This window comes from Schistocerca nitens, chromosome 9, assembly GCF_023898315.1.
Source record: "Schistocerca nitens isolate TAMUIC-IGC-003100 chromosome 9, iqSchNite1.1, whole genome shotgun sequence".
Classification (NCBI taxonomy): Eukaryota; Metazoa; Arthropoda; class Insecta; order Orthoptera; family Acrididae; genus Schistocerca; species Schistocerca nitens.
The window spans coordinates 93,788,073-93,808,889 of NC_064622.1; the positions used below are offsets into that span (position 1 = coordinate 93,788,073).

At 45.4% G+C, this 20,817-nt stretch overlaps 1 long non-coding RNA gene across 1 annotated transcript in view; it reads left to right on the forward strand.

The window, feature by feature from the left end:
- Nucleotides 1-20,370, forward strand: part of LOC126203638 (uncharacterized) — a 101,589-nt gene extending 81,219 nt beyond the window's left edge. The window contains exon 2 of the long non-coding RNA XR_007540321.1: nt 20,034-20,370. This is a non-coding gene — a long non-coding RNA (uncharacterized LOC126203638). The remainder of the gene's footprint in view (nt 1-20,033) is intronic.
- Nucleotides 20,371-20,817: the final 447 nt, after the last annotated feature.

The window sequence follows — 20,817 nt, forward strand, 5'->3', positions numbered from 1 at the left end:
AATCCTCGGCGTATGCTTCGAACTGCAGGCTTTAGCCTGGCAGTAAGCATCTCACTGTAACGTACACTATTTATTGTTGTTGCCCTTTCCCAATAGTGTTAGAGTACTGCATCTTGTGCGTCCTAAAAACCCGTAAGCATCAGTTTTCCTGCGGACGGTTGGGTCATGAACTTTTTCTTGCACGGCGAATTTGGATGTTTCCATTCCATACTCTGCCTTTTACTCTCCGGCTCGTAATGATGGACCCATGTTTTGTATCCAGTAATGGCCCTGTCTAAGAAGTTGTCCCCTTCGTTACCATAGCGATCTACATGTTTTTTGCAGATGTCCAAGCGCGTTTGTTTATGCAACTGTGTGAGTTGTTTTGGGACCCATCTTGCACAAACTTTACGAAACACAAGTCTGTTGTGGATGATTTCGTGGGCAGAACCGTGACTGCTTTGCAGACGATGTGCCACTTCGTCAATAGTTAATCGTCTGTCTAAGAGAATCATTTCACGTGTACGCTCTATGGTTTCTTCATTTGTGGCGGTAAACGGTCGTCCGGCTCCTTCATCGTGCGTATCACTTGTGCGACCATTTCGGAATTTTTCAATCCATTCGTAGACACTTCGTTGTGGCAAAACACTGTTCCCGTACTGTACCGAAAGTCTTCGATGAATGTCGGCCCCTGATACGCCTTCCGACCACAAAAAACGGATCACTGAACGTTGCTCTTCTTTCCTGCAAATAGACAGCGGAGCAGCCATGATTAACAGCACGGCAGCGATAACGAAACTAACCTAGCAGCTTGAAAATTGCAAAGATATAACAACAAATAAACAAAGCATGCGTCATCAACGTAAAACGACAGTACTACCAAAACAAACAAAAATATAACTAAATTGCGGATAATAATTGACTTATCCTCGTACATTATGGTGCAAGTATTTCATTATGTTATTACATACTTTGTGTAGGAGATTATAGTAATTGTATTGCCTCATGGAGTCTGAGATATCCAGTATCTGTCGTCTTGTCAAGATAATTGGTATCTGATAGTACCACACTACGAGGCAAAGTAGTGTCTGTGTAATGTGTGAAGTGCAAACTATACTAAAATTCAAAATTAAAACAGGACACCATCCACAAATTCTCTTCTGTGCTTAATGTTAGCAGCAAAGACCTAAAAAAGGAAATGATGTCTCTGTCAACACAGTATAGACAAACTGTATCAGATTATCATTCAGGCAGAACTGAATTTGTACAGGAGAACAGTGGAATTATCAGTCCTGGACTCGGGTAGGCGCGCCGGCCCCGGATCGAATCCGCCGGCGGATTACCGACAATGGCCGGTGTGCCGGCCAGCCTGGATGTGGTATTTAGGCGGTTTTCCACATCCTACTAGGTGAATACCGGGCTGGTCCCCACGTCCCGCCTCAGTTACACGACATTTGAAACACATTCACACTATTTCCCGATTTACACTAGATGCAGACAGCTGGGGTACACTAATTCCGTCCCGGGGGGTATGGGGTGGCGGCAGGTAGGGTATCCAGCTACCCCTTAAAATTAACCATGCCAACTCCATACTTAACCCTGCCAACCCTGCGCTCACTGCGGGATAAAGGCGGTAGCGAAAGAAAGAAAGAAAGAAAGAAAGAAAGAACAGTGGAATTATCAGTGAGCGAGGGCATGGCACGTGGCTTCACAGCAACAGCAGATACCCCTATCACATTCTTTGGTACAGATTGTGGCATTAATGTGGAACAGGGCCGGCCAAGGCGTGCCAAACTTCACACGCGCAGCGTTTAGTATAGCGGCGCGGCATTTTTAAGTCGGCATAACGGTCGGAGCGTCAGCGTCGTTTAGCCTCCGCTATCTGTTCATCGTATGAAGGACGTCCACTGACTGTCTGCTCGCAAAGAGGCAGTCTAGCGAACTGTCGTCACAATCCTTTAAAATGAAAGGAAGTGAAAGAGGAGAAAGAATGACAATTATAACTTCGCCTTTGCTGTGAAACTGCATTACAATACCATGCACAAAGTATGATGTAGGACTGTAGGTGATGACCCGGAAATGGTAGCTACTCAGATTCGTGACACAAATGTACATTTTTTGCAACTATACAAACGTCGTGATCGACGTCATCCTAATGCTGCTGTTAGACGTGTTAACGTGGGGACTGAGCAGGTACTGATGGCGGAGGGTTCAAAATGGTTCAAATGGCTCTCAGCAGAATGGGACATAACATTTGAGGTTATCAGTCCCCCAGCAGGATTCGAAACTGCGACCGTAGCAGTCGCGCTGTTTCGAACTGAAGAGCCTAGAACCGCTCGGCCACCGCGGCCGGCCGATAGGGGAGGACATGGCTCCCAGTGCAGTGGTGCCAGTTAAGTCTGTCAATAGATCAGGTTTCACTTGGAATGGCCTGCACCTCAATAGGTATGGAAAAGGGAAGTTGGCAAAGCTTTGAGGTGAGAGTATAGTAGATGGTGGTGGGACCACCCATGGGAAAATTACTGTAGTAGTCGGTGTTCGAGCTGCACCTTTTCTAGACTGAAGTCAGCTCATAGGTATCCCTGGTCAAAGGACGTCTCTGCAACAAAGAGACCATCTTCAAAGAAAGTTAGGTACCCACGTAGTGAAGGAATTAGCATATTTCATCAAAATGTAACAGGTGTTAGAGATATAGTTAGTGAACTGCTTATAGAGGTAGACTGACATTACTGATATATCAGAGCACCACTCAAATAATGTGACGATTCAGAGGCTTCTTTTAACACGACACAGATTCGCTGGTTCTTTTTGGAGTGGGGGACTGACCATGAGTATGAAAAACAGTGTTCCATTTGAGTTCGTAGCTGTATCAAAGCACTGTATTGAACAGGTATTTGAATGTTGTGCAGGGGTAGTTGAATTTAGTGAAAGTAAACTTTTAATTATAATTCTTTATAACACCCCTAACTCTTACATCAGAGCATTTCTTCTCAAGTTAGGGAGAGTTCTTGGTTCACTTTATAGAAAGTACATAAGATCAGTTGCCTGTGTTGACTTCAATATTAATTTTGTATGTGGTTATGCTAGAAAAAGGATGTTGGAAAGATCTCCTAAATTCTTATGATCTGATGTAGACCGCATTTTTTCCACCCAGGGTACAGGGGAACGTTAGCACAATCGCAGAAAATATTTTTATTCGTTCTTCATTACTAGATGGGCACTGTGTTGGTACACTACTGGCCATTAAAATTGCTACACCACGAAGATGACGTGCTACAGACGTGAAATTTAACCGACGGACAGAAGATGCTGTGATATGCAAATGATTAGCTTTTCAGAGCATTCACACAAGGTTGGCGCCGGTGGCGACACCTACAACGTGCTGACATTAGAAAAGTTTCCAACCGATTTCTCATACACAAACAGTAGTTGACCGGCGTTGCCTGGTGAAACGTTGTTGTGATGCCTCGTGTAAGGTGGAGAAAGGCGTACCATCACGTTTCCTACTTTAATAAAGGTCGGATTGTAGCCTATCGCGATTGCGGTTTATCGTATCGCGACATTGCTGCTCGCGTTGGTCGAGATCCAATGACTATTTGCAGAATATGGAATCGGTGCGTTCAGCAGGGTAATACGGAACGCCATACTGGATCCCAACGGCCTCGTATCACTAGCAGTCGGGATGACAGACATCTTATCCGCATGACTGTGGCGGGTCGTGCAGCCACGTCTCGATCCCTGAGTCAACAGACGGGGACGTTTGCAAGACAACAAACATCTGCACGAACAGTTCAAAAAAATGTTCAAATGTGTGTGAAACCTTATGGGACTTAACTGCTAAGGTCATCAGTCCTAAGCTTACACACTACTTAACCTAAATTATCATAAGGACAAACACACACACCCATGACCGAGGGAGGACTCGAACCTCCGCCGGGACCAGCCGCACAGACCATGACTGTAGCGCCTTAGACCGCTCGGCTAATCCTGCGCGGCACACGAACAGTTCGACGACGTTTGCAGCAGCATGGGCTATCAGCTCGGAGACCCTGGCTGCAGTTATCCTTGACGCTGCATCACAGACAGGAGCGCCTGCGATGGTGTACTCAACGACGATCCTGAGTGCACGAATGGCAAAACGTCATTTTTTCGGATGAATCCAGGTTCTGTTTGCAGCATAATGATGGTCGCATCCATGTTTGGCGACATCGCGGCGAACGCACATTGGAAGTGTGTATTCGTCATCGCCATACTGGCGTGTCACCCGGCGTGATGGTATGGGGTGCCATTGGTTATACGTCTCGGTCACCTCTTGTTCGCATTGACGGCACTCTGAATAGTGGACGTTACATTTCAGATGTGTTACGACCCGTGGCTCTACCCTTCATTCGATCCCTGCGAGACCCTACATTTCAGTAGGATAATGCACGACCGGATATTGCAGGTCCTGTACGGGCCTTTCTGGATATAGAAAATGTTCGACTGCTGCCCTGGCCAGCACATTCTCCAGATCTCTCCCGAGCTGAAAACGTCTGGTCAATGGTGGCCGAGCAACTGGCTCATCACAATACGCCAGTCACCACTCTTGATGAACTGTGGTATCGTGTTAAAGGTGCATGGGCAGCTGTACCTGTACACGCCATCCAAGCTCTGTTTGACTCAATGCCCAGGCGTATTAAGGCCGTTATTACTTCCAGAGGTGGTTGTTATGGGTAGCGATTCCTCAGGGTCTATGCACGTAAATTGCGTGAAAATATAATCACATGTCAGTTCTAGTATAATATATTTGTCCAATGAATACACGTTTATTATCTGTTTCCTTCTTGGTGTAGCAATTTTAATGGCCAGTAGTGTAGTTTGTCACGAACGACGTGCAGAAATGAGTTTTTTTGCTAGCTGAACTGAGGACGCAACCTGTGGCTCGCACTGCGCTGCTAGAGAGGTGAGATTCAGACGCATTAGAGAAACAACTTGTCCTGCCGCGTCGCGGCCAACGGCTTGTCGGCGTGTAGCCGATGTGACACTTGAGGCGTAACCGCGCCTCGCCTTCCTTGGCCCGTTTCCAAGCGGTAATCCTGCTCACCTTACTCACACTACTTCTTCTGTGTTTACAGTCTAAGACTGGTTGCGCCACGACGGAAACGAGAAGTTTCCTTCCCACGAGAGGCCTGCAAGTAGGTGACTCAGACCGACGCTCATCTTTCACACTGAAGCGTCAAAGAAACTGGTACAGGCCTACGTATTCAAATACACAGGCACGTAAACAGACAGAATAAGGCGCTGTGGTCGGCAACGCCTGTACAGGGCGGAGAAAAATTGTGCGCCGAAATTTTATCCTTGGATAGCTGATGCGCACGAGCGATGGGACACAGTATCTCCGAGGTAGCGATGAAGTGGCGATTTCCTCGAACGATCATTTGACAAATGTACCATGAGTATCAGGAATCCGGTAAAACATCAAATCTCTGATAAATCTTTCTCCGGCCGGAGAAAGATCCTGCAAGAACGGGACCAACGATAACGGAAGAGAATCGTTCAACGTGACGGAAGTGCAGCCCTTCCGCAAATAGATAGAGATTTCAGTGCTGGGCCATTAACAAGTGTCAGCTTGCGAACCATCCAACGAAACATTATCGATATGGGCTTTCGGAGCCGAAGGTCCACTCCTGTTCCCTTGACGACTGCACGGCACAAAGCTTTACGCCTCACCTGAGCCCATCAACACCGACATTGGACTGTTGACGACTGTAAACCTGTGGCCTCGTCGGACGAGTCTCGTTTCAAATTGTATCGAGCGGATGGACGTGAACTGGTATGGAGACACCTCATGAATCCATGGATCTTGCATGTCAGCAGGGGATTGTTGAAGCTCGTTGAGGCTCCAGAATGGTGTGGGGTGTATGCAGTTGGAGTGGTATGGGATACCTGACACGTCTACATACGACTCTGACAGATGACACGTGCGTAAACATCCTGTTTGATCACCAGCACCAATTCGTGTCCATTGTGCATTCCGACGGACTTGGGCAATTCCAGTAGGACAATGCGACACCCCACACATCCAGAATTGCTACAGAGTGGTTTCAGGAACACTCTTCTGAGTTTAAACGCTTCCGCTTGCCACCAAACTCCCCAGACATGAACATTATTGAGCGTATCTGGGATGCATTGCAACGTGCTGTTCAGAAGAGATGTCACAGATGGACAGCCCTGCAGAATTCATGGTGTCAGTTCCCTTCAGCACTACTTCCGATTAGCCGGCCTGAGTGCTCGAGCAGTTCTAGGCGCTTCAGTCTGGAACCGCGCTACCGCTACGGCCGCAGGTTCGAATCCTGCCGCAGGCATGGATGTGTGTGATGTCTTTAGGGTAGTTAGGTTTAAATAGTTCTAAGTTCCAGGGGTCTGATGACCTCAGACGTTAAGTCCCATAGTGCTCAGAGACATTTGAACCACTACATCAGATCTTAGTGGAGTCCATGCCACGTCGTGTTGCGGCGCTTATGCGTGTTTGCGGGGGTCAAACACGATATTAGGCAGGTGTACTAGTCTTTTGTACAATGTTGCAAAGTCTGCTCGTCGCGTTGAAGTTTCTAGGCATACAGATGGGTAAAAAACTGATATTGGTACCAGCATGTGGATAAGTTAACTGGGTGTTGTGTGATGTCCTTAGGTTAGTTAGGTTTAAGTAGTTCTAAGTTATAGGGGACTGATGACCATAGACGTTAAGTCCCATAGTGCTCGGAGCCATTTGAACCATTTTTGGATAAGTTAACTAAGAAAACCGGCTTTGCCTGCTTCACTCTCACGAATCTCTCTTCCCTTGCGTTCACCTGTAGACGGAACTGCTAGCGTGCTTGGAATACTTAGTTTTTCTCTACCCTGTGCTACGCCGTAACCTTTCAGAACAACGCAGCAGAAGTAAAAAAAATGTATTTATTCTACAGATGAAAGCAGTAAGAACATTACGTAAAAGTAGATAAATGATACTCTTAAATAATCCTTTGATGTAACTTAGGTTTCTTAACCTAGCGTGATGATACTTCTACGGACTCCCTCATAATTATTTCTGGTTAATAACATTAGTGGACTTACAATCTACTGTGCAATTCCCCACCGCAGTACTCCAGCAAGTGTATCTCCCTTGGGTTCGCAGTCTTACCGAATTTTCTCAAATGACATCATGTCCACCTTGGGCGACATAATTTATTTTAATTTCTACAATTGCAAATTTCGATTTTAATGTCATTGTCAAGTGGTTTAAGTTGACATATGCTGTATTTTCAGCACCACTTGAAAATAGGTTAAAGGTCGATACTGCAACTGTGGAAATTTAAATAAGTACCGCAGTCCACGGTGAAAATGTTGTCGTTTAAACAATACTGAAAGTAAAAATAATATCCAAGCGGACTACATATCTTCATCTAGGGCCCAGAACAGAGTTTGATATTCAGGGACAAAAGTCTTTAAGAGGTGGCCAGTACAGATCAGACAGGAAATTGAAAACCACAGTATATTCAAAATCAGACTGTAAGAATACCTCATTAGGTACTCCTCTTACAACTTACCAGAACTGCTTGACTCACAGGCGTAAATTTGCACTTCACATTACTACTCATGTCAAAAATGTTTTGAAGTTATGCTGTGCACTGTATAAGCTGTCCCACCTATCTTGACCACACCAAATAACTTTTTGTCCAGAAGCAAAACAAAACATGTATCAAGAAAATGTTGCATAAAACATTCTCGGACTTTTTACCGCGGCAGTTGTGCGTAAAATCTCGAGCTTTCGACGATTGCATCCATCGCCTTCGTCAGAGGCGACTGACTGCCAAAACTGTTGCTGTGGTGAGCTTATATAAGACGTAGACTGCTTCTGATTGGCCAATAATCACGCAGTGTTGTTGCAGATGATGTCTACGGCTCCCGTCGTAGCGTAAACATTGCTACGAGTATCTCTGGTTCTTCTCTGCGTCGAGAGCTCGCTTCCATGCGCCCCTAAAATTATATCAGCTGTCATTGTTGATGTTATTCTCGCACAGGCTTATTTCTACAGCCTCTTCAGTTACAGAATCCCAATATGAAGGAGCCTGGGAAAAAAACTTTTGTTTCATAAAACAGTATTTTGTGTATCATTAGGTAAGAGCCTGGGGCAAAACTTTTGTTTCGTCAAACAATATTTTGTGTTTGCTTTTGATGCTGTGCTCTGCAACTGTAGATTTCTCGTCCTCGATTTGTAATACGCCTTTGATTTTCTTAACAGCGGTCGGAAACGGTGCGGATATAACTGCTTCCGCACTCACAAAGGATATTGCATTCACAAGGGATGTTGCGCCCCGAGGTTGCACCATCCAGTTCAGCGGACAGCAGCTTTGAATATACTAATACACACATCATAAACTGTTTCTGGCAAGGACCACTTGATTCCCAAATTTATCATCTGACGTACGTGGCCCGAAAGAATGGCTATGGGTCACCTGATGTGGAGTCATCGTTCTCCAAGAAAAGGAAACGTGTTAATGTTGAACACTCACGTGCTGAGTCACCGACTGCATTCCTTCCCTTTTGCGACGCTTCATCCAGGAAAACAGGGAGAGACCTGGGAAGACGAGGTATCAGGTCTAATTTGCGACCTCCTAAGAAGATAAACGAGACACAACGCCCTGTGATGGACAGTCTCGGCCACTGGATGCCTGGGATTTATAACATACCTTGTGAGTGCGGAAGCAGTTACATCGGTCAGTCCATCCGCACCGTTTGCGACCGCTGTGCAGAACATCCACGGCATATTAAAATTCGAGTACTGGGGAAATCTGCAGTTGCTGAGTACAGCCTCACAAACAAACACAAGATATTGTTTGATGAGACAAAAGTTTTGTCCCCGGCTCCCACATACTGGGATTCTGTGGTTAAAGAGGCTGTAGAAATAAGAATTTGTGGGAAGAATTTCAGCTGTGACAGGGTGCATGGAAGCGAGCCCTCGATGCAGAGAGGAACCAGAGATGTTCGTCGCAATGTTTACGGTACGACGGGAGCGGTGGTGCCACCAACGCAGACGTTGACACCATCTGCAACAGCACTGCGAGATTACCGACCAATTGAAAGCAGTCTGCGGGATATATGACGGTACCTCTGCGAAAACTGTGGTCTGGGTGGATAATCAACTGGTTCCAGGTTGTGGACACGCTGTAAGTGAAATGAATGTAACAATTGCTCTCGAAGAACTGTTCTTAGATTCGTCTGATTCGTCCCCACGTTACGTGCAATTGCACGAGTGCTGATTGTAGGATCCCGCTCCACATGCTGCAAGACAGCTTCCTCAACTTGCAGCGTTCTTACCGTGCGACGGCGTCCCTGTCCAGGTAATCTGCTAAATGACCCGGTCTCACGCAGACGTTGGTACACAGCAGCAAAGATCATATGATGCGGGATACGGCGATTAGGATATTGTTGTTGATAAACCCGCTGTGCAGCTCGTCCGTTGTGGTGCGCTACGTAGTACTCACCAACCATATCAGTGTACTCACTCCAGGTGTATCGCTCCATCAGCATACAGAGACAGTGCACTACTACACTGGTGGACAGCAGTTGCCTACAACTGAAGAGTGTAATACGCCCTCTAACTACTGAAGATCGTAATACGGCCTCTACAACTGAAGAGCGTAATACGGCCTCCACCGGTTTAAATAATCCTGATAGTAAAAAAAGGTATTAGGGAAAAATATTTGTTTTGATGTCCCCTACAACCTCCCAGAGCTTGTCGGTTTAAATACTTTTCACCCTGTATATACCCGCTTTCGAAACATACTTTGTACACTTGGTTTCATTTAATGGAGTAAAATAACTAATTACGGCATATTCTTATTCAATAATGACCATGCAAAATAACAATAATTCAATTATATAGTGAAATACAGCGAACCAACCACACCTGTTTATTCTGGGCTTACGACCTGTTGCACACTGCTACATTGACTTGTTGATATTTTCATAGTGTTGTTCAACAGTTGGCAACACTTGCGTAAGATGAAAAGGTTGAACATTGAAAAATGTGGTCCTCAGGTTTTCATTGGGAAAAAAGAATTCTGCTGCTGATAAGACACAATAAAAGTTATTGTGCACATTTGTAGCCAGAGGTTATGAATGTTTTAAATGGTACTCAGTTTTTTTTATTCGGTTATTCACTTCCTCCCTTCAAGGCCTGTTCAAAAAAGTATCCCAATGTTCCATTCACGTAGACATCACGTTGTTAAATACGTAACACAAAACTGAATCTGAGTCACCTGTACCAGTAACATCTGTACCAGTATGCGCTGCAGGTACTGGGGTGATGTAACTCGTCCACTTGCTACAGTTGAGAGAAAACAAAATGCAAGCACAAGGAAATAATACACCAGTTGTTCACTCAGCCATCTTCAGTTGAAGGTAATGATGGTGCAATTTTTAATCATGGATTATCTTTACTGTACATAACATTGTTTAAAAGTTCTGTAGTACCGCAGTACATGTACCCTTACTGTAAACAAGGAAATATTATTGCGATTCTTGCTCTGCTAACTTACATTCTCCACAGATGAGTGGCACGTCTATCTTGTCCTCGTTGGTGTACGTAGTTCTCACACAAACCTTCCACTGAGAGCGGTTGACTGAATGGGCGGTCTGCATTTTCCTTGTGCTTCCATTTGTTTTCTGTCAACTCCTGCAAGTGGGCGAGTCACGTCATGCCGGTACTTGCAGTACGTGCTGGTGCAGGAGATTAAGAGTCAGTTTTGTGGTACGTCTTTAATAACGTCTTGTCTACATGAATGGTACACTGAGAAACGTTCTTGAACATGTCTTGAGGAGAGGGTGTTGCCTGATGAAAACACTATAGGGTACGACATATGAAACGTTTTTAAGGAGGTCTTTGAGCAGACGAGGTTGACTGCGAAAACAATATAGGGTACAGAATGTGATACACTTTTAAAGAACTCTTGAGGAGACGAGGTTGATTGCAAGAAACAATATAGGGTAAAACTTAAAAAAAGGGCCCTCTGCTGTTCCTATCTTCGCTATGAACAAAGTTACATGAAAGGGAATCGCGTTGATTAATGTCCCCTGATGGATGAACAACATTTACTTGATGCATTTTTCTTTTTTTGCTTCTGGACAGAAAGATATTTGGGGTCATGGAAATAAGTACGACGTTGTGTATACACAGCTGATATGTTCTGTGAAATCAGTAAAGTTACATAACTGCTTAATGCGAATAAGTATATGAATTGAATAGCAGGAGTAGATGTTTTCTACTAATATAGGCGTACCTAAGAGAAATAATATATCAGCAATTCCCATAATTATCAGTTTTAGTAGATTAGCACTGATCATACATTTTCAGCATAAGATTTTGAACATGGTTGCGCTACAGCAACTGTGTATGCAAGGGCTTAAATGGATTGGAAATAACAGCCAACCAGTTGCAAAATACAGGTTAATTAAACCTTGAACATGGTTTCGTCAGTTTTAAAACTGTCTTCTTCCGAAGGTATTGTCATGTAATCACATAATGTATATCGAATGTGGGAGTCGTTGGCTCTGTATTGTAGATGCGCGTGTCATCCACTTAATCGTTATTTAAAATACATGATTTAAAAGTAGTAGCTCTCCACTGCAGAGCTTTGTGTTAAAACTTTTTAAAATATCACACATTTCACATTGGATCCAACAACGAGCTCTGTGCCACTTGACAGATTTGTATATATATGACATTAAATATGAAACGTGCCATCGGATCCTACAGATTGTATGTCACTACAGAGCTGGTTGACGCATGTCATGAATTCAATTTTGTTAGATAAATACGAGGTTGGACACCGTGGTTGTTATATGAAATAAACTGTTGACGGTGAACAGCAACCAGCCACAAACTGGTTTTACATTATTTTATTCACAAAGTATTACACAATTCATCATCAGACGGCGTCCGTGCTTTCATCAAAACAAATGATGCATTGGTTTGACAGTGAAATGCCCTAGGGAAATTAGTCAGATAGGCAAAAGTTTTGAGATTAGATACAAAGAACACCTTACTGCGTTAATACCTGGCAACTCGAACAATTTTACCTTTGCGGGACACGTTGCTGAAGATAACCATTCAGTGAGAAACATTGAGAACAACATGAAAATATTACACTTAGCAGGAAAGGAGCCACCATGAACTTGTTAGAAGAAATGGAAATTCATACACATAAAACTAGTGACGCTGATAATATCCTTAATGAGCAGACTGAGTTGGGTAACATTCTGCCGCTCTTCTTTTGTTAACCAGGGGCCGAGAAACAACGGAGAGACTCCGTCCCCGCCGTAGCTGCAGTGGTCCATAACCCCACGACGACTACCGCAGTCCACTTCACCCCTCCGCCGCCCCACACCGAACCACTCTTTCAGGGCTATTGTGCGGTTCGGCCCCCAGTGGACTCACCCCCCCCCCCCCCCAGGGAACGTCTCACACCAGACGAGTGTAACCCCTATGTTTGCGTGGTAGAGTAATGGTGGTGTATGCGTACGTGGAGGACCTGTTTGCGCAGCAATCGTCGACATAGTGTAGCTTTAAGTCCCATAAGATTTCACACACCTTCGAACATAGTGTAGCTGAGGCGGAGTAAGGGGAACCAGCCCGCATTCGCCGAGGCAGATGGAAAACCGCCTAAAAACCATCCCAAAGACTGGCCGGCTCACCGGACCTCGACACTAGTCCGCCGGGAGGATTCGTGCCGGGGACCAGGCGCTCCTTCCCGAACCGGAAAGCCGTGCGTTAGAACCGTACGGCTAACCGGGCGGGGTTATATACATAGGGTGTTTGGGGAGGAAAGGTCAATATTTTACACAGTGATAGTATAAGTAATTCAGAACAAAAACTGTTATATCAGAATAGGTCCGCAAAAGCTACGCTAGGGAGGTATAGGTATTGAAAGGAACTTTAATTCTGTAAAACTGATGTGCGCAAGTGAACGGATATGGAATACAACTGGACCGTAACGTGATTTTCTTGAAAACAATGTTACAGAGAAGTACAGTTACGTTACACACTTTTACATCATGTTTATTTACTTTGCATTTAGCACATAATGCATTACAACAAGCATATTACATGTATTCAGTTGAAAAAGACGTGCCACGTCTTTTACAAACGGCTTTAACACTTATCGTACAGATGTTGTACAGTTCACAGAACAGGTTAGAATATCCCACCATGAACGTAAATGTACTTTTACGCTCTAGCTGTAACATGTTGTGTTGCTTGTTCAGTTGCCTATGGTTGGTTCCTAATCAATTGAGCAGCGTCCATGATGTAACGAAGAAGTTCATCTGGTGTATTTACCTTCACTTTGTGCACCTCTGATTTCATCCAATCCCATATACAGAAATCTAAAGGTGTAAGGTCAGGTGATCTTGGAGGCCAGTTAATAGCACTGCCACCGCCAATCCAGCGATTAGGGTAGGTGCGGTTCAGATGGTCCCTCACACGTAAGGTAACATGTGGAGGGACACCTTCGTGTTGAAAGGGCATTCCAGTTCTCTTGGCTAAAGGAACGTCTTCCAATAGTTCCACAAATAAATTTTAAAAAAAGTGCAGGTACCTCTCTCCCGTCAGTCGCTGATTGATAATAAATGGACCTATCAAAAGGCTACCGATCATGCCGCACCGAACATTTATGGCAAAACGAACTTGGAAATAACTATCCACTGAAGCTGCGTATTTACACGTGACCATCGATGGTTATTGCGTGTGTTGTTTATTCCAAGTCGTAAAAATTGGGCTTCATCAGTGAATGGTATGTATGAAAGCAAATGATTATTCTCAATAACCCAGTGGCAGGATTGAAGTCGTTGGGTATTGTCCCCAACATGGAGATTTTGGACACGCTGTATGTGAAATGGATGTAGGTTTTCCGCATGTAATATTTCCCGCACAGATGTCTGTGGGACATTCGTACACTGGGTCTTCGCTCAACACTTGCGCTAATTTCTTCTTGTTCTTGCATAGTTTGTTGATGTGCACGCTCAGACGAAAAATGTGTACTTGCAAGAGAGCCTGTTGCACGCAAAGTGATAAACACTTTGGTAAACACCCTGCGATCAGAATGAGATTTTCACTCTGCAGCGGAGTGTGCGCTGATATGAAACTTCCTGGCAGATTAAAACTGTGTGCCGGACCGAGACTCGAACTCGGGACCTTTGCGTTTCGCGGGCAAGTGCTCTATCAAGGTTCGCAGGAGAGATTCTGCAAAGTTTGGAAGGTAGGAGACGAAGTACTGTTAGAAGTAAAGCTGTGAGGACGGGGCGTGAGTCGTGCTTGGGTAGCTCAGTGTGTAGAGCACTTGACCGCAAAAGGCAAAGGTCCCGAGTTCGAGTCTCGGTCCGGCACACAGTTTTAATCTGCCAGGAAGTTTCACCCTACGATCAGGTAATCGTCGACTCGGAAAGCGCCTGTGGTATTCTTCTCTTGCAGCGGTAGCACTACCGTCGCAGAAGCATTAAACATACACCATGTCTGCGAATTCCTCATTACGAACGCAGTTAACACCATACACTACACAGCTAATCGATCCTTCGCCGGTACACTACACAATGCGGCTTACACGGCACAGTGCGCAAACAACGGGTAATTGGATTGTTTGGGGGAAGTGACCAAACAGCGAGGTCATCGGCCTCATCGGATTAGGGAAGGACGGGGAAGGATGTCGGCCGTGCCCTTTCAAAGGAACCATCCCGGCATTTGCCTGGAGCGATCACGGAAAACCTAAATCAGGATGGCCCGACACGGGATTGAACCGTCGTCCTCCCGAATGCGAGCCCAGTGTGCTAACCACTGCGCCACCTCGCTCGGTCGACGGGTAATTGTACTACGTTCTACGTACATCACATGACCATAATACGTGGATTGTTGCATAGCTCAAACATGGCATGTACCCCTGGACTGTTTACAAGAAAATCACGTTACGGTCCAGTTCGATTGCGTATAAGTTCACGTTGTGCACATGTTTTGCAGAATTAAAGTTCCTTTCAATACTCATGCCACCCTAACGAAGGATTTGCCGAACTATGTTCATACAACATTTTTTGTTCAGAATTACTTATACTATCACTGTCTAAAATATTGATCTTTCCTCCCCAATATATATATATATATATATATATATATATATATATATATATATATATATATATATATATATATATTCCTGGAAATGGAAAAAAGAACACATTGACACCGGTGTGTCAGACCCACCATACTTGCTCCGGACACTGCGAGAGGGCTGTACAAGCAATGATCACACGCACGGCACAGCGGACACACCAGGACCCGCGGTGTTGGCCGTCGAATGCCGCTAGCTGCGCAGCATTTGTGCACCGCCGCCGTCAGTGTCAGCCAGTTTGCCGTGGCATACGGAGCTCCATCGCAGTCTTTAACACTGGTAGCATGCCGCGACAGCGTGGACGTGAACCGTATGTGCAGTTGACGGACTTTGAGCGAGGGCGTATAGTGGACATGCGGGAGGCCGGGTGGACGTACCGCCGAATTGCTCAACACGTGGGGCGTGAGGTCTCCACAGTACATCGATGTTGTCGCCAGTGGTCGGCGGAAGGTGCACGTGCCCGTCGACCTGGGACCGGACCGCAGCGACGCACGGATGCACGCCAAGACCGTAGGATCCTACGCAGTGCCGTAGGGGACCGCACCGCCACTTCCCAGCAAATTAGGGACACTGTTGCTCCTGGGGTATCGGCGAGGACCATTCGCAACCGTCTCCATGAAGCTGGGATACGGTCCCGCACACCGTTAGGCCGTCTTCCTCACGCCCCAACATCGTGCAGCCCGCCTCCAGTGGTGTCAGGACAGGCGTGAATGGAGGGACGAATGGAGACGTGTCGTCTTCAGCGATGAGAGTCGCTTCTGCCTTGGTGCCAATGATGGTCGTATGCGTGTTTGGCGCCGTGCAGGTGAGCGCCACAATCAGGCCTGCATACGACCGAGGCACACAGGGCCAACACCCGGCATCATGGTGTGGGGAGCGATCTCCTACACTGGCCGTACACCACTGGTGATCGTCGAGGGGACACTGAATAGTGCACGGTACATCCAAACCGTCATCGAACCCATCGTTCTACCATTCCTAGACCGGCAAGGGAACTTGCTGTTCCAACAGGACAATGCACGTCCGCATGTATCCCGTGCCACCCAACGTGCTCTAGAAGGTGTAAGTCAACTACCCTGGCCAGCAAGATCTCCGGATCTGTCCCCCATTGAGCATGTTTGGGACTGGATGAAGCGTCGTCTCACGCGGTCTGCACGTCCAGCACGAACGCTGGTCCAACTGAGGCGCCAGGTGGAAATGGCATGGCAAGCCGTTCCACAGGACTACATCCAGCATCTCTACGATCGTCTCCATGGGAGAATAACAGCCTGCATTGCTGCGAAATGTGGATATACACTGTGCTAGTGCCGACATTGTGCATGCTCTGTTGCCTGTGTCTATGTGCCTGTGGTTCTGTCAGTGTGATCATGTGATGTATCTGACCCCAGGAATGTGTCAATAAAGTTTCCCCTTCCTGGGACAATGAATTCACGGTGTTCTTATTTCAATTTCCAGGAGTGTATATATACAGGGTGTTACAAAAAGGTACGGCCAAACTTTCAGGAAACATTCCTCACACACAAATAAAGAATGTTATGTGGACATGTGTCCGGAAACGCTTAATTTCCATGTCAGAGCTCATTTTAGTTTCGTCAGTATGTACTGCTCAATGGAGCACGTTATCATGATTTCATACGGGATACTCTACCTGTGCTGCTAGAACATGCCCCTTTACAAGTACGACACAACATGTGGTTCATGCACGATGGAGCTCCTGCATATTTCAGTCGAAGTGTTCGTACGCTTCTCAACAACAGATTCGGTGACCGATGGATTGGTAGAGGCGGACCAATTCCATGGCCTCCACGCTCTCCTGACCTCAACCCTCTTGACTTTCATTTATGGGGACATTTGAAAGCTCTTGTCTACGCAACCCCGGTATCAAATGTAGAGACTCTTCGTGCTCGTATTGTGGACGGCTGTGATACAATACGCCATTCTCCAGGGCTGCATCAGCGCATCAGGGATTCCATGCGACGGAGGGTGGATGCATGTATCCTCGCTAACGGAGGACATTTTGAACATTTCCTGTAACAAAGTGTTTGAAGTCACATTGGTACGTTATGTTGCTGTGTGTTTCCATTCCATGATTAATGTGATTTGAAGAGAAGTAATAAAATGAGCTCTAACATGGAAAGGAAGCGTTTCCGGACACATGTCCACATAACATATTTTCTTTCTTTGTGTGCCAGGAATGTTTCCTGAAAGTTTGGCCGTACCTTTTTGTAACACCCTGTATATAATTTAAATGATTAAATGTATATAACTTGAAAGGTAACAAAGTGCAGATTTAGATCCAGCGCGAAGTTTTGTTTAAGTCCTATCTTAATTGCAGACTAAACATGATGCTTTTCACTCCCGCTTTACCTTTTGTGGCTGTTTTTCACCTCTGAATAATTAGTGTGCTGATGTAAAATGTAAAATGCAATCTAGCTAGCATTCTATCTAATTCCGACGCCCCATATATATATATGTGATGTGTTGACTTCTGGCAGCATGTTTGTATACAGTGTCATATAAACTTAAGCACATTATATTACTGAGGCACTTCCACTTAAAATGCAAGAGATACGATATATATATATATATATATATATATATATATATATATATATATATATATATATATATATATATATATATATGGGAGGGTCAGAATTAGATAAAATGCTAGATTGCATTTTATAATTTGAAGAAACTGCTCTGGAAAAACTCGGCGCCCTACGCCCATGGAATTGTCGCACAGCCTGCTCCACTTCAGCGTTGGTTTGTGGATGTAGGGAATCACTGACATCGACCTTGATCCTCGACACTCTTCCTTCCTTCTCTGAACATGCAGCTCCAGCGACCAACCGTCTGACGGGACACGACCTCTTCAACATACACGGTGTGTTGGCGTTCATGGATGACTGACACACTACTCCCACGTGCCCATTCATATCGGACAACAGCACGCACTTCCGTTGGCGACCATGTTGCCAGTACACGTCCGTTTGACATCGTGTTGTGTAGGACAGCTCTGGGAGAGTTAGATCACTTGTTTTCCTCAGCATGTAACTGATGTGTTGACTTCTGGCAGCATGTTTGTATACAGTGTCATATAAACTTAAGCACATTATATTACTGAGGCACTTCCACTTAAAATGCAAGAGATACGATAAAATGAAAATATACGTAAGTGGTCCGTCTCACCCAGTGGTGACAGATGGACGACGTAAAATGTGGCTGTACATGTTGAAAAGAGTGAATTAAAATTCCACATACGTACATGTGACTGAAGTAACATTTCTTTAACCTCTGATTGCTAAAACACTGGCAGTTTTGTTGTTCAACTGCAGTCCCGTTTCAACTGTGTGGTAGATGTGACCTGATTTAACAAACAAGTCGTTTTCGTACATCACAGTTTCAAGTAGTTTGCCGGCCGCTGTGGCTGAGCGGTTCTAGGCGCTTCAGTCCGGAACCGCTCTGCTGCTACAGTCGCAGGTTCGAATCCTACCTCGGGCATGGGTGTGCGTGATGTCCTTAGGTTAATTAGGTTTAAGTAGTTCTAAGTCTTAGGGGACCGATGACCTCAGATGTTAAGTCCCATAGTGCTTAGAGCCATTTTCAAGAAGTCTGAAATACTTTTACAGTGGCTTCATTCAGCCCTTTCCCTCGATCAACCTACACACCTTCTGTCTTTCTTGTAAGGATATTTTGATTACGTCTAACAAAGGAGATGAGCCAGTCGTAACTGGCTTTTTTTGATTGACTATTAAATGCATGAGGTATATTTTATCTTTCTCCTAATTCAAATGCCATACACCTTACTGAATCTCAAGATGAAGCGAAACCTCGCTCTTGCAGTTTCTTAATATGATCAATAAGCTTCCGTTCGTTGATAGTCCCCAGTAAAGGATGAGGTCCCATATTACCCTTAGAATAGGTTTTTCACTGCAGTCTTGTATTTAGCGTTGATACCCATGAAATTGTTTCGCACAGCGTCCACAGCCTTTATTAACGCATATTCAGACCATTTACCATGCTCACAAGACCCAGTCATTTGTAATCAGTTGGCATTTTTTGAAACAGAAAAATGGCAGCTTTGAAAACAATACATGTTATTTAATCTCTTTCCAGAGTATCATTAAATTTCCATGATCACCTAAGCTAAATGTAATAGTGATCCAGCTGTCCCACATCAAAACATGTATGCTATCTCTGCCAAATAACACTGGTCCATCGCTCCCAAATAGTACTGGCCAATCTCTCCTGATTGTCAAGGAGAAATGGACCACCTTGACTTCTGTCGTTAGGTAGCGAACTCTAGACATTTTAGATTAGTTTCATGCCCACAAATGTGTCAAGCTCACAGTAAAGGAACTGCATCAACATTGTGCAAACTGAGTCTTAATTCTAAAATTAAGTGACTCCTCATCAAAACTTTTCGGCTTACCTGAACCAAGAGTTTGATTTTTTTGCAGAACTAACACGAATATAACAGCAACACTTGTGCACCACGTTTTTTAACAAAGGACCTGCCTCACAAACGGTGGGGGCTGCTCTCTAGCTACCCATTTGTGAAATACTCTACCGGTCCATCTCACTCAGTGGACCAACTCTCAAAGACATATCCTATTCGAATAACGTCAGGCATGCCAGTCTGCTGCTACTCTCTCTTCTTCGTCGCTCTGCACATGTGTCATCGCTCCTCTGCTGACGCCCCTTCCATCGTTAAACCAGAAACGGGTGTCGATTCAAATGGCATTTGATTGTGTCACCTGTACCATCTTCTCTTGCTCTCAGGACATCCTTGTATTGTGCTTGGAGGACAGTGAAGTGTATGGCAGCTCGCACACACAGCCTTTCTGCTGACACCTCGTTTTATTTGTGTTGCAGCGCGAGACGTGACTGGCGTGAACTGCGTGCCTGGAACCAGCTTCACGCATGGCTGCGATGTGTGTCGTTGCCGCGCGGATGGCCACAGCGGCGCCTGCACCAACCGTCACTGCACCAGCGGAGACACCTAGCCTGGAGCCCCGAGCCCCCCAACCTGGAGCCCCCCAGGTCTGGAGCCCCACAGCCTGGAACCGAATAGCCTGGTGCCCCTAGCCTGGAACCTCTCATGCTGCTCTAGTGGGTTCCACATGGTCCTGAGCTGCATCTGCCACTCTGACATTTTGCTGTGCATCTTCCTACTTCTCTGTACAAACTCCAATAAATTCATTAAAGCTGCCACTATATTCTCATTCTACACAACCTTACATCTACCCAGATGGAGACAATACTTCATAGGGGCTAAAGTGTCCCTGAGTGTGCTAATCACAGATTCAACTGGGCGTTACAGGGTGTTCATGGTGCCACCTTGCTGGTCGTTCCTCACCGACATCTCGCTACGATCCTCACCACGCAGTAATATCAACCTGGTTTTTATTTGGATCAGCAGTCGTCGCCGCCCATGCTGAATCTTGAGCCATGATTGGCCGCTTCAAGATAACTCTAATAGTGCTGTGTTTGGCTGCGCCTCGTTGTGTGGTTTCTCGCACACCACAAATCAACTTCAGCATCTCAATCTATATCCATATACTGGAAATTACGATGAAGTGCAGGCTAGAGGATACTTCCAGTTGTACCAGATATTAAAGTTTCTTTCCATTCCAGCCGCGAACGTAGCGTGGGAAAT